General features: G+C 36.4%; 1 protein-coding gene and 1 long non-coding RNA gene across 3 annotated transcripts in view; one reads left to right on the top strand and one right to left on the bottom strand.

The window, feature by feature from the left end:
- LHFPL3 (LHFPL tetraspan subfamily member 3) overlaps window positions 1-14,923 on the bottom strand; it is a 554,202-nt gene that overhangs the window by 532,019 nt on the left and 7,260 nt on the right. The gene's annotated exons all lie outside the window — the stretch shown is intronic.
- LOC129534696 (uncharacterized) lies at window positions 219-2,078 on the top strand. Its single transcript, XR_008681372.1, has 3 exons — window positions 219-512; window positions 1,317-1,420; window positions 1,652-2,078. It is a non-coding gene; the product is annotated as an uncharacterized lncRNA (long non-coding RNA).

The raw sequence follows: 14,923 nt of genomic DNA, 5'->3' as shown, positions 1-14,923 counted from the left end.
CTCTTCCATAGTATTTATGATCACCTGATAGATTATATATTTAATTACTTGTTTGTGTCTGCCAGTCCCCAGCGGAACATAAGCTTTGTGAGGTCACAGAACCCATCTGTTTGGTTCACTGCTGTTTCAACAGCATCTAGAACAGCCCATCACTCTGCAAGGGCTCAATAAATATTTGTGGAATGAATAAATGAATCTTCCATTCAGTCTCTATTCATCAGTCTTGCCCTTTATCCATCTCTGGTTAACATCAACTCATAGACTCTCTATACTAGTCCCTTTATTTCTTATGGAAGGGAGAAAAAGACAGTTGAGTGCAGTAGTTACAAGTCTGGACTTTGAAACCACCAAATCCGCTAGGTTTAAGACTGGCTTCATTGCTTCTCTGACGGTTCTGTCCAATAGAACTTGCTACAATGATAGAGACATTCTGTTCTACACTCCCTAATACAGTAGCAACTCATCCCACAGACTAATTGAGAATTTGAAGTGTGGCTAGTGTAACTAAGAAGGTGAACTTTTAATTTCATTTCATTTAAATTTAAATTTAAATTTAAATAGCCACATGTGGTGACAGGCTACTATACTGGATAGTTGTAGCTGTATGATCCTGGGCAATATTTCCTAATCTCTCTGTGCCTCCATTTCCTTGTCAGTTAAATGGGAATAATAATAATAATACACCTCATATTATTGTTGTAAGGATTAAATGAGATAATACGTAGAGCACCAGAATAGTACTTGGTATAAGGAAAGCTCTCAGCAAATGGCACTATTGTGGGCAAAAGGAACTAGCTTCGCAATAACACTAAATCTTTACTCAAATATGACAATGATACCAATCTAACATATTAAAAAATAGGGAAACAAAGGCATTTCCAAAAAGTAAGCTTATAGCAAATTATGTGATGAGTTGGAAAGTGGGGTAAATGTAACGGAACTCTAGAATAGCATGTCAAAAAGTTAGAAATTTTAGTTGATTATAAATGTTACTTTTTTAAAATTATACTTTAAGTTCTGGGATACACGTGCAGAACGTGCAGGTTTGTTACACAGGTATACACGTGCTATGGTGGTTTGATGCACCCATCAACCTGTCATCTACATTAGGTATTTCTCCTAATGCTATAAATGCTACTTTTTAATAAAATAGCAGTTACCATAGCAGCCAGACATCACAAAGTCATTTCAAAATCAAAGGCATCTTCTTAAAGAAACCTTGTGAACAATGTATCTGAGCAATATCATAAAAGGGCTCCCTTGTATGTCTGGGGTTTATTATACAGAATAATTCATTTCCCAACACTTTTCTCTAGCTTTCAATATCTACTCTACAACTGCACTCAAGATTTTCTACATTTTTCTTATTTCTTGGGGTTTATTAAAAAGAAAAGAAAGAAACTTCACAACAGTGGAAAAGGTAAGGCAATTATTTTATAAGAAAAAAATTATTAATATCTCTTAGGACACCACTTTATTATTGCTCTGCAAAGCAGCAAATTGATGCTGCTATATTTTGAAGGAGACTTGAATTAATTTTTTTATTATTTCATATTGTCTTTTTGTTAGCTTCTAAGTAAAATGTTCTTTCTCTACCTACATAGGTTTTTCTTTTTTCATTTATAAATGTCTTGTGTTTTTGTCTTCCCAGAGGGTTTTAACTTCAAGCCAGATTTGTGAAGAAGAGAAGGAGGAGAAGAGAGGGAGGAGGATAGAAGGAAAAGGAGGAGGCAAAGGAGAAAAAGGAGAAGAGTGGTAGAAGGAGGACAAGGAGAATAAAGAGGTTCTTCAGCTCCCCAATTAGACTTTGCCTGATCAGCCTTCCTCTTGCAACCATTGTATAAATGTCTAAATGGAGCAGGGATGGTAAGAAGCGCACAAGGTCACTGCTGCTTCTGACGCGTGCCAGTCTCATCTGTTTAGCGCCTTGAATTATACTGCAGTGCCTTTTTCTCTTTTTCTTTTGTCTTCTAGATCTTCCCACCTTGCTCAACTTTCGGATTTTATAGTTGCTACCCTGAAGCCTGAGAACAAAAAGAATTTCTTTTGGAAAACAATCTGTTTAAAAACAAGGTTTATTCTCAAATGTGTTAGTGTTTACTTGGCTCTATAATGTTTTTCTTCTTTGTGTTAAGGTCAAATATTACAAACCATAGGACCCACATATCTGATTTTAACAGAATATCTTTTTTTCAGTGCCAAATTTTCCTAGTCAAGGTAAGCCATTTAGAATATGTGTCATTCCATATTTATATACACAAGATGTTAAAACATAAACAAGTTTGTTTCATAGTTCATCATTTTTAATCTTGAAATAAAAATTGAATCTGCGTTCTTTTTTTGAGACGGAGTCTCGCTCTGTCGCCAGGCTGGAGTGCAGTAGTACGAGATCTCGGCTCACTGCAAGCTCCGCCTCCCGGGTTCAAGTGATTCTCCTGCCTCAGCCTCCAATAGCTGTAATTACAGGCACGCACCACCATGCCCAGCTAATTTTTGTATTTTTAGTAGAGAGGAGGTTTCACCACGTTGGCCAGGGTGGTCTCCATCTCTTGACCTCGTGATCCACACGCCTCGGTCTTCCAAAGTTCTGGGATTACAGGCGTGAGCCACTGCGCCCAGCCAAATCTGTTTTCTTAAATAGAGCTTAGATCATACAGAAATGATACGATCTCCCATTGCACTGACTCTGTGGGAAAAATCAGTGTGTTAACCCTTTCTCTATAAAGAGCTGAGAAATTGTCTTTATATCAGTTTCTAATAGAAAGCTTTGGATTGTGACATCAGTTTTGTGTATTAGAAAACAAGGCAAAGTTTTTTGTTTTTTTTTTTTTTTTTAAGACAGAGTCTGGCTCTGTCACCCAGGCTAGAGTGCAATGGGAGATCTCGGCTCACTGCAACCTCTGCCTCCCGGGTTCAAGCGATTCTCCTGCCTCAGCCTCCCCAGTAACTGGGATTACAGGGGCATGCCACCACACCCAACTAATTTTTGTATTTGTAGTAGAGATGGGGTTTTGCCATGTTGGCCAGGCTGGTCTTGAACTTCTGACCTCAGGTGATCCACCCGCCTTGGCCTCCCAAGGGATTACAGGCATGAGCCATTGTACCCAGCTAGAAAAGAAGGCAAACTTTCAATAACAAGCAACCTAGGCACTAAACTACAATAGTGAGTAAAACAGCCATGGTCCCTGTCCTTAGGAAGCTTCTAGCAAAAAGGCTACAAGGAGCCATTACAGCTCCTTGCAACCCTTCGCCTGAGCCTCAATGATATCATTCTGCAGCGCCCCAATCCCTAACTCCAAAAAGAGGGTGAAAAGAGGACCCAGCCCTGGAAAGTTTCACACCTTGTTCTGTTCTCCCCTCACTATTACCAAATCCCTAGAAAGGCCTAGTATGGAAAGGACTGAACTTACTCAATAAATAATGGAGTAGCAATGGCTTGGCAACACCAAAATGTGCATGATTTTTTTTTTCTAGATTAAAAAAGAAGTAAAACAGTGAGGTCACCTGGAGTTTTTATAGAAGAGCAATCTACCAAGTCCTTTATACTTCTTGTTCTTTCTGGGATTGCCTTTCTACAGTGATAAGACAATGGCGATGGTGATACTAATACCTAATATTTATCAATGTTTTCTGTGTACCAGATCTGAGATAGGTACTATTTTTAATCCTCATTTTACAGATTAGGAAACTGAGGCACAGATAGGCTAAGGAACTGGTCCAAGGTCATACAATTACCCTGTAAAAGAAGTATCCACCACACAAACCCAGATGTTCTGGCTTTGGAATTTATGCACTTATCTAGTATGGTATAATGGCCGCCACATTTTTCTTCCTGGTAATGCAAAATTATTTCCAATCTTATGAAGAAAACTAATCCCGAAGAGATCCTCAACATTAGAAAGTGTGTTAGTCTTCATATCTCCTCTAATACATGTAAAAGAAATGCAATAGGGAAGGATAAATGAATGAGTGAAAGAAGAACAGGAGGAGTGAGAATCCAATTACATTATTACTATTATTTCATTTGGTATTTTTATTTTTATAGGAGAACTAAGAGAAATCTACTACACTACATACGTATGTCACTGGAAGTGGAGACCTTCATGCCTTTGCTCCTAATATAGTTTATCTCAGAAAAACATGATGCTAACCCAGTATGAGAGATTCATGAGTTTTGAGTAGTCATTTCAGAAACTACAATTACTTTGCATGCATCCGTGTCCATTTCTCCCATCCTGTTCCCCATTGAGCAATGGCACAAAGTGGTGACTTGGTACTTTGATGTTTGGAGTTCATGTGGCCACACAGCTAAGCAAAGGCAATAGAATATTATCCACGGGACTTACATTTTGGACAATACAGCAGAACAGATGACCAAAAAAAAAAAAAAACCCCTGATAACTAGAACACTTAAAAATATGGAATAACACTTTGGGAGGCCAAGGTGGGTGGATCACTTGAGGTTGGGAGTTTGAGACCAGCCTGGCCAACATGCCAAAACCCCATCTCTACTAAAAATACAAAAATTAGCCAGGCATGGTAGCACATGCCTGTAGCCTCAGCTACTCAGGAGGCTGAGACAGAAGAATTGCTTGAACCTGGGAGGCAGAGGTTGCAGTGAGCCAAGATCACACCACTGCACTCCAGCCTGGGCAACAGAGAGAGACTCTAAGAAAAAAAAAAAAGAAGGAATAAAAATTCAAAACTTTTAAAAGCATGCAAGACTGAGCTTATAGTAAAGTAAGACAATATTAGAAGTAAGAAAAAAGACAAAGCAAAAATCCAAAGATGTAATGGAGCACTAAAGCTGACATTAACCATGGGGGCATCAACTGACCACTAGTGGTAAAGAGTTTTTTCTCATCTTTTTCATATCATAGAAAATGATACTAGTACAATAGCAATTGCTAGAATAAATGGGAAGATATCTGGGAGCATCATCTATTATGCTAAATGTAACTTTGTAAAACCACTTATTATGTTTATGTCACATAACATCAGAAAAAAATGAATATAAAGTACTAAATATTAAAAATATATTGAATATAGCTTCAATATCAAGTATATGTAATTTGTAAAACCATGCCATTGAAATATTTGTAAATATTTTAACAAGTAACTTGAGCTTTTTATAATAAACATAGAATTTTGTTATTTTATATGATGCTTATAATGGTTGCAGGCAATTCCTGCTCAAAACTTACAATAATACCCTTTTCAAAAATCTCAGCATAGATAAACAAGTCATTTTCCCATAAAAGTTGTAGTGACTAAAAAATTAACAAACTTGGTAACCAAATTAAAAAGTTAGAAAAAGAACAAGAGACTAAACCCAAAGAAAATAGAAGAAAGGAAAGATTTTAAAAAGCAAAAATGAATGCTATAGGACAGAAGAATGTAGTGGAGAAAATCAACAAAGTTAAAACTGGTTCTTTTAAAAAGACAATAACAAAACTTTGGCAAAATTGAGTTAAAGAAAATAGAGAATACACAAGCAACCCTTACACTATTATGTGAATATATTAGGAGCAGCTTTATGCCAACACATTTGAAAATTTAGATAAAATAATTAGACAAATTCTTAGGAAAATATATGTTTACAAACTGACTCAAGATGAAATAAAAAGCCTAGATGATTCTATAACAATTAAAGAAATGTAATAGTAGTATAAAAATCCTTCCATAAAGAAACACCAGGCTCAGTTTTATGAGATAACTCTATTAAACATTCCAAAAACAGATCATTTGATTCACACACAAATTTTTTTCTCAAAGACACAAAAAGAGAGAGAGTTCTCAACTTTTATGAATCTTATATAACCCTCTTATCCAAACTAGGTAAAGACAGTGTGACAAATGAAACAAAAAAAGACCAATTTTACTCATGAAAATACTTCAAAAAATCATAAAGTAGATCTACCATTTGATCCAGCAAACCCATTACTGGGTAGCTACCCAAAGGAAAATAAGTCATTATATCAAAAAGGCACTTGCATGCATATGTTTATTGTAGCACAATTCACAGCTGCAAAGCTATGGAACCAACCTAAGTGCCTATCAATTAATGTGTGGCTAAAGAAAATGTGGCATATATACATACAGCATGGAATACTATTCAGCCATAAAAAAGAATGAAATAATGTCTTTTGCAGCAACTTGGATGAAGCTGGAGGCCATTATTCTAAGTGAAGTAACTCAGAAATGGAAAACCAAATGCCGTATGTTTTCACTTTTAAGTGGGAGCTAAGCTATAGGTACGCAAAGGCAAACAGAGTGATATGATGGTCTTTGGAGATTCAGAAGGGGAAGGGTGGAAGTGGGATTGGGGATTTAAAAGCTACATATTGAGCACAATGTATACAACTCGGGCTATAGGTGCACTAAAATCTCAGCTTTCACCACTATACCATTCATCCAGGTTACCAACAACCATTTGTACCCCAAAAGCTATTGAAATAAAAAAATTAAAAATAATAAATAAAATATTAGCATCAAGTCGCATGATGTATGGCAAAGTTGGCTTCATTTTTTAAATGCACGATTACTTCAACATTAGAAAATCCAGTATTATAATTATCTTATAAATATATATTACTTTGGAAAAGTAATTTGATCATTTCAATAGATGCAGGAAATGCATTCAATAAAATTCAACTTACATTCACAATTTAAAAACTTAGTGTAGGAATATAAGGGAGCTCCTTTAATCTAAATAGTATTTGCAAAAATAAAAATCTACAGTATATGTCATTCTAAATGGTGAAGTATTAAAAGCATTTCATTTAAAAACAGAAACAGACAAAATTAAACAATATGCTACCCAGGAATGTGTACATCACTGATAAAACTGTAAGAAAATATAAGATAATAACACAAAACTCAAGACTCAAGAAAGTGGCTACTTCTAGGTGAGAGGGGATGTAATCAGGGGAGTGGGTAGCAGGTACACAAATGGTTGTTTTAGTATGATTTTGTAAACCACACACACACACACACACACACACACGCAAGCCATACACACAAATGTAAAATATATTATTCATAACATGAGGCAGATGAAGTGACAATGGTTCATTTTGCAAGTGTTAGACAAAATCAAAGTGATGGCTAGGCTAAATAACATTTATAACTACAATAGGTATTTAAATCACCTTCTCTTTCATTGTATAAATTCAAGCTTGGCTTTTTTTTTTTTTTTTTTTTTTTTTTGAGACAGAGTCTCACTCTGTTGCCCAGGCTGGAGTGCAATGGCGTGATCTCGGCTCACCGCAACCTCCACCTCCCGGGTTCAAGTGATTCTCCTGCCTCAGCCACCAGAGTAGCTGGGACTACAGGCATGCACCACCATGCCCAGCTAATTTTTGTATTTTTAGTAGAGACGGGGTTTCACTCTGTTGGCCAGGCTGGTCTTGAACCCCTGACCTCATGATCCGCCCTCCTCAGCCTCCCAAAGTGCTGGGATTACAGGTGAGAGTCACCACACCCAGCCCTTTGGCTTCTTATAAATCATATTTCTACACTAAACTTGGATAATACTTTAACACATTTGGGGAAAAATTTCAAATGAACTGCTCATGTCATCATGAGACTTGGAGATGAAGAATTATGTGAGACTCATTCCATTTCTCGAATAGCTCTATCATAATTAAAACTTTAGTGTATAGGGACCACCTCTCACAATCATTTGTTTGGCTTTCTAGAGAATTTGCAAAAAAAAAAAAGTCAATTCTTTAATAATATGCAAAAGAAGGGAACAGCCCTTATGAAATGCAAACTCATATTGATTGCAGAATTTTCTCCTTTGTTCTCTGCACACTAAGTGTGGCCAAAACATTCTAACCAGTACCACAGTAATGCTAGCATGCTGAATTAAATTGCACTATCAGTACAGTTTCAAATTTTCTACTTGGTTTGTTCACACACAGACACTTTAGTGGGTACTGGGGCCATAGCAGGGCACTGGGGCTAATGAGGGAAAATTCTGGTGAGGATTAAAAAGAATGCTCTCTGAGTATAAGATGGAAAAAGTATTGATTTAGAGAAGGGAAGTGTGCTTTTTGAAAATTTTCCTCTAAAGAACTTTCTGCACTTCAGGTTCCTAAAGAGATAAAATAGGAACCAGCTTGCGAATTTTGTCTCCTTTGAGTGGTGTTCAGTGGATAATGCTATTTGTGGGTATAAAAGGAACTCATTCCTTTCCTTTTCTTTTGTTTTATTTAAGGAAACGGAGACTGGAATATGTAGGTAGGAACTGGTAATTAAATTAGTTGCCCAGTTTTTCATTCTGATTTTGTGAAGCATTATTTGCCTATGGCTGCGGTCCATGTTCTGAGTTATCTTAAACATTATTTTTAAATTCTGAAAAGTCCCTAAAGTTTCCCAAGAAATGGGATTTCCAACCCTACTTTTTAAATTTTCAAAACAAGTTCAGGCACCTGCAGAAACACAACTATAACGCATAGTTCATGACCACCAAGACCAAAGGGCTGTTTAGAACCTTACAGTTCTGAATTCCTCAATTTCTTTTGAATTATCCAGTGACCTGCTCAAGTCATCTCCATGTGTCCATCTCCAGTCTAAGAAACAACCAAAATGACCTGATGGGGATGACCATGCCAATGAGTTCTCCAAAAAAGGAGGCCATTGGAAGTCACAGCAGCTTCTCCAAAGGTCAGATAGATTATAGAGAGTAATTTCAAAGCATTTTATATTAAGGCAAGGGGCTGCAGAAATATTCAGGAGGAGTTAGCTTTTCCCTTGTAGGTAAAGGAGCTTTCCCTTTATACTGTGTGTTTTCTGATAAATCCTTTTTTTATTCTTTTTCAGTCTTCATATTTTATCCTCCACCCTCCGTCCCCTAGAATATCATCCTACAGGCAGTGTCAGGGAGAAAATGAGTCTGGACCTGACCCTGTAAAAGGCAAAGTTCTCAGAAGTACAAGATGACAGGGCTGGAGCTCCCTCTAGAGCCCATCCTGCCGACCATGGAGGGGTCTTCAGCAAAGTGAACTGGGTCTGGTGGATCCTGACCCATTTCCCTATCCTGCTCATCTTACTGGAGAGCCCTTTCAAAAGACTGAGAGGTCTGGAAGAGCAGAACTATTCACCACGGCCTTCAAGATGGCTCAGTGATGCTCACTGGCATCTCCAAAAACAGTGTGGTCAAACAAGCTTATTTAGTAAGTTCTCTTGTCAAAATCAGCTCTAAATAGTCACCACAAAAGGAATTTGGATGAATATGTAAAACAGAGAACGTTCATTTGCTTGTTGTTTAATCCAGTAGTTTGGATCATAGTCATAGATGTAGTCATAGCAAACCGGATATTCTGATTTTATAATAAACTGATGACTTTAAAATGAAACATTTATAAGAAGCAATGTTGTTGCTGCTTTTTTACTTTCTTTAGAAAAGCTAAAGAAATACAAGGAGGAATTAACATGTTAATGAAAAATAGAACAACATAACCTTCATTTGAGCATAAATCTGAAAATTTTAAATCACTACCTTCTTTACTTAGGAAAACAATAAAGATTCACAGATAAAGTATTGAGAAACCTAATTTTCAATGTATTATAGTTAAATTTTGAATAGCAGAGGAAAATGCTATTTCTAATTTGTTCCTGATGTTATTAGAGATGGAGAATATTCAATTTTGCTTTCGATAACTGTGAAGAGGAAATAATTTGGGTAACAGCTGATAATATTTCTCTATCATTTGGAAGAACTTAGTAAGAATGACTAAATGTTCAGGTCTTAACACAATTAAAAAACTGTCTTGCCATGCATTCTTCAAAACATGGCTTCCTTTTTTTAAGTTTGTTTAGTTGCAGTTATCAAACAGTTCAAAATGATTTCCAAAATACATTCCTATTATTTTCAGTCATTACTCCAGACAAACAAAATGGAAGAGCTAGTTCTGTTAACACTAAATTAAACTCTTAACTGAACCTGGTGTTTTGTTAGTAATGCATACAATTCATTATAAGAATCACAATAGCATTTTTATAACACCATGCAGTTTACTAAAAATACTCGCAAACATTTTCTTAATCTCAAAACAAAGTAGATCCAGCATACACAAACTGCGCCACTCAATTGCCTTCATTAGGTAGTACATTGTAAGTTCAATTTTTCTGTTTACTAAATTTTGTAAACACTAACCATGCCTCTGGCCCTGATCTCTCTAGTAGTAGTAGGAGGAGTAACAGTAATCATAGCTAACATTTTTTTGAGTGCTTACTATGTTCTAGGTACAATTTTAAGTGTTTTATGTGCATTAATTCAATAATCCTAAGAACGAAGAAAATATATTTTATTTAAAGTTTCATTAGATTGAGAAAACTTAACTTTAGATGCCTACTCGTCTTTCTAGTTTTTCTTTATTTTCTTTCTGCTTTAATTTCACTCTATCCTTGATGGTTTGCCTAACATTTACTTTCTTGGTAAATACACAGCAACATTTGGTTAGCAGATGTTATTTTTTAAACGTCTATAACTTGCAATCTCTTTTTTTAAAAAATCTGGAATAGAATTGTACAAGCCTTAGAAAAATTAAGTCAAGAAAATGAAAAGTCAAAATTAGTTAGATGACTTACCCAAAGTCATCCAGCCAGTAAGATGACAGGTCAAGATGCAAATATTGACCACACGCTAGCTTCTCTTCCTCACCCTGATCCCCCAGAAACTGCTCAAGTCTATTACTACTTTCTCTGGAACTGTGTCAGTACCTTAGCAACTCTGTCCATCTTCACCACCACCATCAATAAGCAAATCTATTAAGAAAATTTCTGCATTTAATTGAGGGCAAGAATGGATGACATAGAGCCAGTAATGTGGATGTTGCTCTAGTCCTGTAGGAATTCACAGTCTAAGATTAATGGCAATAATCTCAGAGGTGTAACCAAGGGGACATTAGGGGAAAAGAATCACCGCAGACTCTAGGTTAGAGAAATGAAAAGGATGGTATGACGGCTACATAAATATGCTTGAAGAGGAAATTCTGGTAAATACATAGATAATTATTTCCCCTGCAAAGAGCAGCTCCTTCCTTGCATGATGATACAGAACGGTGAAAATGCATATTGAAGACTTACACTAAAGAAATGGACGTTACATTGGGAGGCAAAAGAAAGTGGTAGAAAGGGAACTGCAGTGGGAATCAGATGCGTGTTGATCTCAATTTTTCCAAGGTATTCTTTCGGCAAGACTCTGAATCTCTCTCAGACTTAGTGGAAACATGCTGTAGGCCAGGGAAAGAGTCTGATTTTGGCTCAAACCACCTATTGTCTCTATGACCTTGAACAAGTTCTTTTGAGTAATTTTTTAAGCCTCAATTTCTTCATATGCAAAATGGGTATAATAAGAACCTTGTAGGATTGTTATGAGGGTCAAACTAAAGGTTTTTGCAAGTGGTCGTTGCTCAATAGTTAGTATTTATCATTATTATTTCTCTTCTTTTTTTTTTGAGACGGAGTTTCGCTCCTGTTGCCCAGGGTGAAGTGCAATGGCAACAACTCGGCTCACTGCAACGTCCACCTCCTGGGTTCAAGCGATTCTCCTATCTCGGCCTCCCGAGTAGCTGGGATTACAGGCACTCACCATCACACCTGACTAATTTTTGTATTTTTAGTAGAGACGGGGTTTCACCATGTTGGTCAGGCTGATCTTGAATGCCTGACCTCAGGCGATCCACCTGCCTCGGCCTCCCAAAGTGCTGAGATTACAGGCGTGAGCCACCATGCCCGGCCATTATTATTTCTTAATCAAGAAAATGAGAAGATTATGTTAAGTGATTTTTAATATCTGTCCAACATTCAAAAGCCTATGAGTCTATATCCACTTGACACAAGGTTAAATAATTTTGTTAAATGGTTTTTAAGCTATATTGTTTCTCAGAGGTGGGCCATGTCATTTTTTACAGCACAAAGGGTCAATCAAATCACATCTGGAAAATAAGTCTAATTTTCAATCAACCTACAATTTAATTGGGGATAATACATTAGCAATAAAAGTCATAAATGGAGGTGAGAAAATAGAACCAAAGGAAAAAAGTCTCAAATTGCTTAGGTTAAGTATATTTTATCTAATCTACCTTCTAATACAAAATTAGCTATGAATAACTTGTATAAATCTTCCACAATTTTCCAAAGGAGAAATGATTATTTTCCTAAATTCACACTAAATCATCTTTGCTCTGGAATATTATTGTTCAAACATTGTGACTACAGCCTACAGTAATACATTTTATATTGCAACCTAGTCCACACACACATATGTGTGTAAGTATGTAAATATTTTTAGAAAATAAAGGTTTTGGCTGGGCGCAGTGGCTCACATCTGTAATCCCAGCACTTTGGGAGGCTGAGGCGGGCAGATCACGAGGTCAGGAGATCGAGACCATCCTGGCTAATACAGTGATACCCCGTCTCTACTAAAAATACAAAAAAATTAATCGGGCGTGGTGGCCGGCACCTGTAGTCCCAGCTACTCAGGAGGCTAAGGCAGGAGAATGGTGTGAACCCGGAAGGCGGAGCTTGCAGTGGGCTGAGATCGCGCCACTGCACTCCAGCCTGGGTGACAGAGCGAGACTCCGTCTCAAAAAAAAAAAAAAAAAGAAAAAAGAAAAAGGAAAATAAAGGTATCATAAGACCCTTTTTATATGCCTTGCATTCGTATTTTCTACTCTCTTTTAATCCAAGTTCTAATGTTGATTATCTACGAACTGATATCATGACCATTAAAAGGTCATCAACCATGGTTTTTAAAACACTACAGTAGAGCATTCCTTTCTCTATGAAGGTTTTTATAACATACCAAGTGGTCAATACTATGTTTTGTCCAGTCAACTGGTTAAAATGTAGCTATTCAGTTAACTCATATTTGGCATCACACAGATCCACAATATCGCTGGCTATTAATCATTTGAATTTTAGATGAATTCAATTAGTCTAGTTTGTAATTATACAGGTTCTTAAAATGTTCTGTAAATGTATTTACCCAAATGTTCACTGTAAGTACCCTTTCCCCATTAAAGGCATTATATTACAGAAATCAATTTAAACTCACAATTTATAACTAGGTTTTCAAAAAGAAACATTAGAAATGCTTTTCATCAAATTTTACAATGACCTCTTCTTTCTTAGGTTGCCTTATTTTAATCTTTCTACTTATTTCCACCTGCCATACATCTAGTATCTCTCCCTTTAAATAGCTTAATTTTAGAGTCTATTATAATTCCCTGACTGGGGGTGAAGCCATAATTTTTCTTTCTTAAAAACTGGGATTTGCACACAGCTCTGCACCATATGACATATTCTAGCTCTCTGCTTGTCCTGTGCCAATACATTTTTAAGCCATTGATGATATCAAATTCAATAGGCATCTGATGTTATGAAATTCCACAGGCTTTCCAACCCTGAATTTCATCATCTCTTTACTATTCATACTTCATTTTTGGTGTCACTGTTCTAAATCCCTGCCATTCTTCACAGCTGGATTTGTTTGCCTGTTTTTTTTTTTTGTTGTTGTTGTTGTTGTTGTTGTTTGTTTAATACTGAGCCTTCTGTCAATTATAATACACATTTCCCATTTTGATTTTGCAGCACCTCACTCTTGATCTGCACTGAAACCAACTAAGGGCCATGCAGAAAACATTCCCTCCAGACTATTTCCAGAAGGAGTCCACAAACACTTAAAAAAAAAGGGCCTGTGATGCATTCTGTACTAAAGCTAAAGTTGAATACCCTTCAAAATCCTATGTGCCATTGTTCTCTAACAGGGCAAAGAATGTGGAGAACTCCCTTGATTATTTAGGTTGTGCATGTCTGCTTCTGAGTTAGGGCCTCTTTTCAGATCTACAACTATTTTTCATTTATCCCATTATTTTTCACTGCCCTTCCACTAACCCTTTCATTGATAAGTCATAATCTTAAAATTTCCTGCAATTAGAAGATCAACTTCACTCAGACAATCATTTAGGATCTTTCTTCCTGTTGAGCACACATAGCAGCCCTATCCTGCTGCAGCCCTTGGTTTCAGGTGGGGAAGATATCAGAACTCAAGTATGGCAATTCTGTGCCAGCAACTCTATTTCCAAAAGGTTTGCTTTCTTCTTTCATTCTAGCCAATAGTAGTCAGATATGGTTCATGTCTACATTGGTCAAAAAACTATTTATCTTCCCCTTGCAAGCCCCTTATTTTTCCTTTTTTTTTTAAGCAAAAAAGGTGAGAAATGCACTCACTCAAGATTATAGTTAGGACAATTTAAACTATGAATAGTACCAGGACCTTGTGCAGTGGGAGTATCATAGAACTGTAGCCATAATTTAAGTGCTTATGTCTTTAATTATGATATTAATTATGTAAACATTTAGGATGCTGAGGGAGATTATTTCTATTTTTCAAATGCCTCACTGACTTTTTATAAGAGCATTATGTTTAAGTCATCAAATAACTTATCTACTATTTGCTATATGAAGCAGCCTCTTACTTTCCATCATTATTACTATCTTCTTTTTATTATTAAGAATAAAGGTCAGCTCCTTGGTCTTTCCTCATATCAAATAAAAATTCCAGTTGACTCATTATGATAAGGAAAATTCACATTAATTAAAGCTGGTGCTGACCCCCAAAGTTCAAATACATTATGGAAATTACACTTTAAAACTAGTCCAGTTATCACGAGATTAAGCCCTCAAAGTAGAATTCTCCTAGAGCGTTATTTGCTTCATGCCAATGTGATCCAAAATTCTCTCTACTCCTCTCCCCATAGTTCATCTCCTGATACCACACACAGAAGTGCACTGAGCCACATACTGGAACTCTAGCTATATGCTCTTCTGTTTCTTTCTTTTTTTTTTTTTTTTTTTTCATTTTACTCCCTTTGAAAGATTTCTGAGGTATGTACATACAGTGCAATATACT

This window comes from Gorilla gorilla, chromosome 6 (assembly GCF_029281585.2).
Source record: "Gorilla gorilla gorilla isolate KB3781 chromosome 6, NHGRI_mGorGor1-v2.1_pri, whole genome shotgun sequence".
Classification (NCBI taxonomy): domain Eukaryota; kingdom Metazoa; phylum Chordata; class Mammalia; order Primates; family Hominidae; genus Gorilla; species Gorilla gorilla.
Note: the sequence above shows the minus strand (reverse complement) of the source record. Positions and strands in the feature narration are given on the sequence as shown.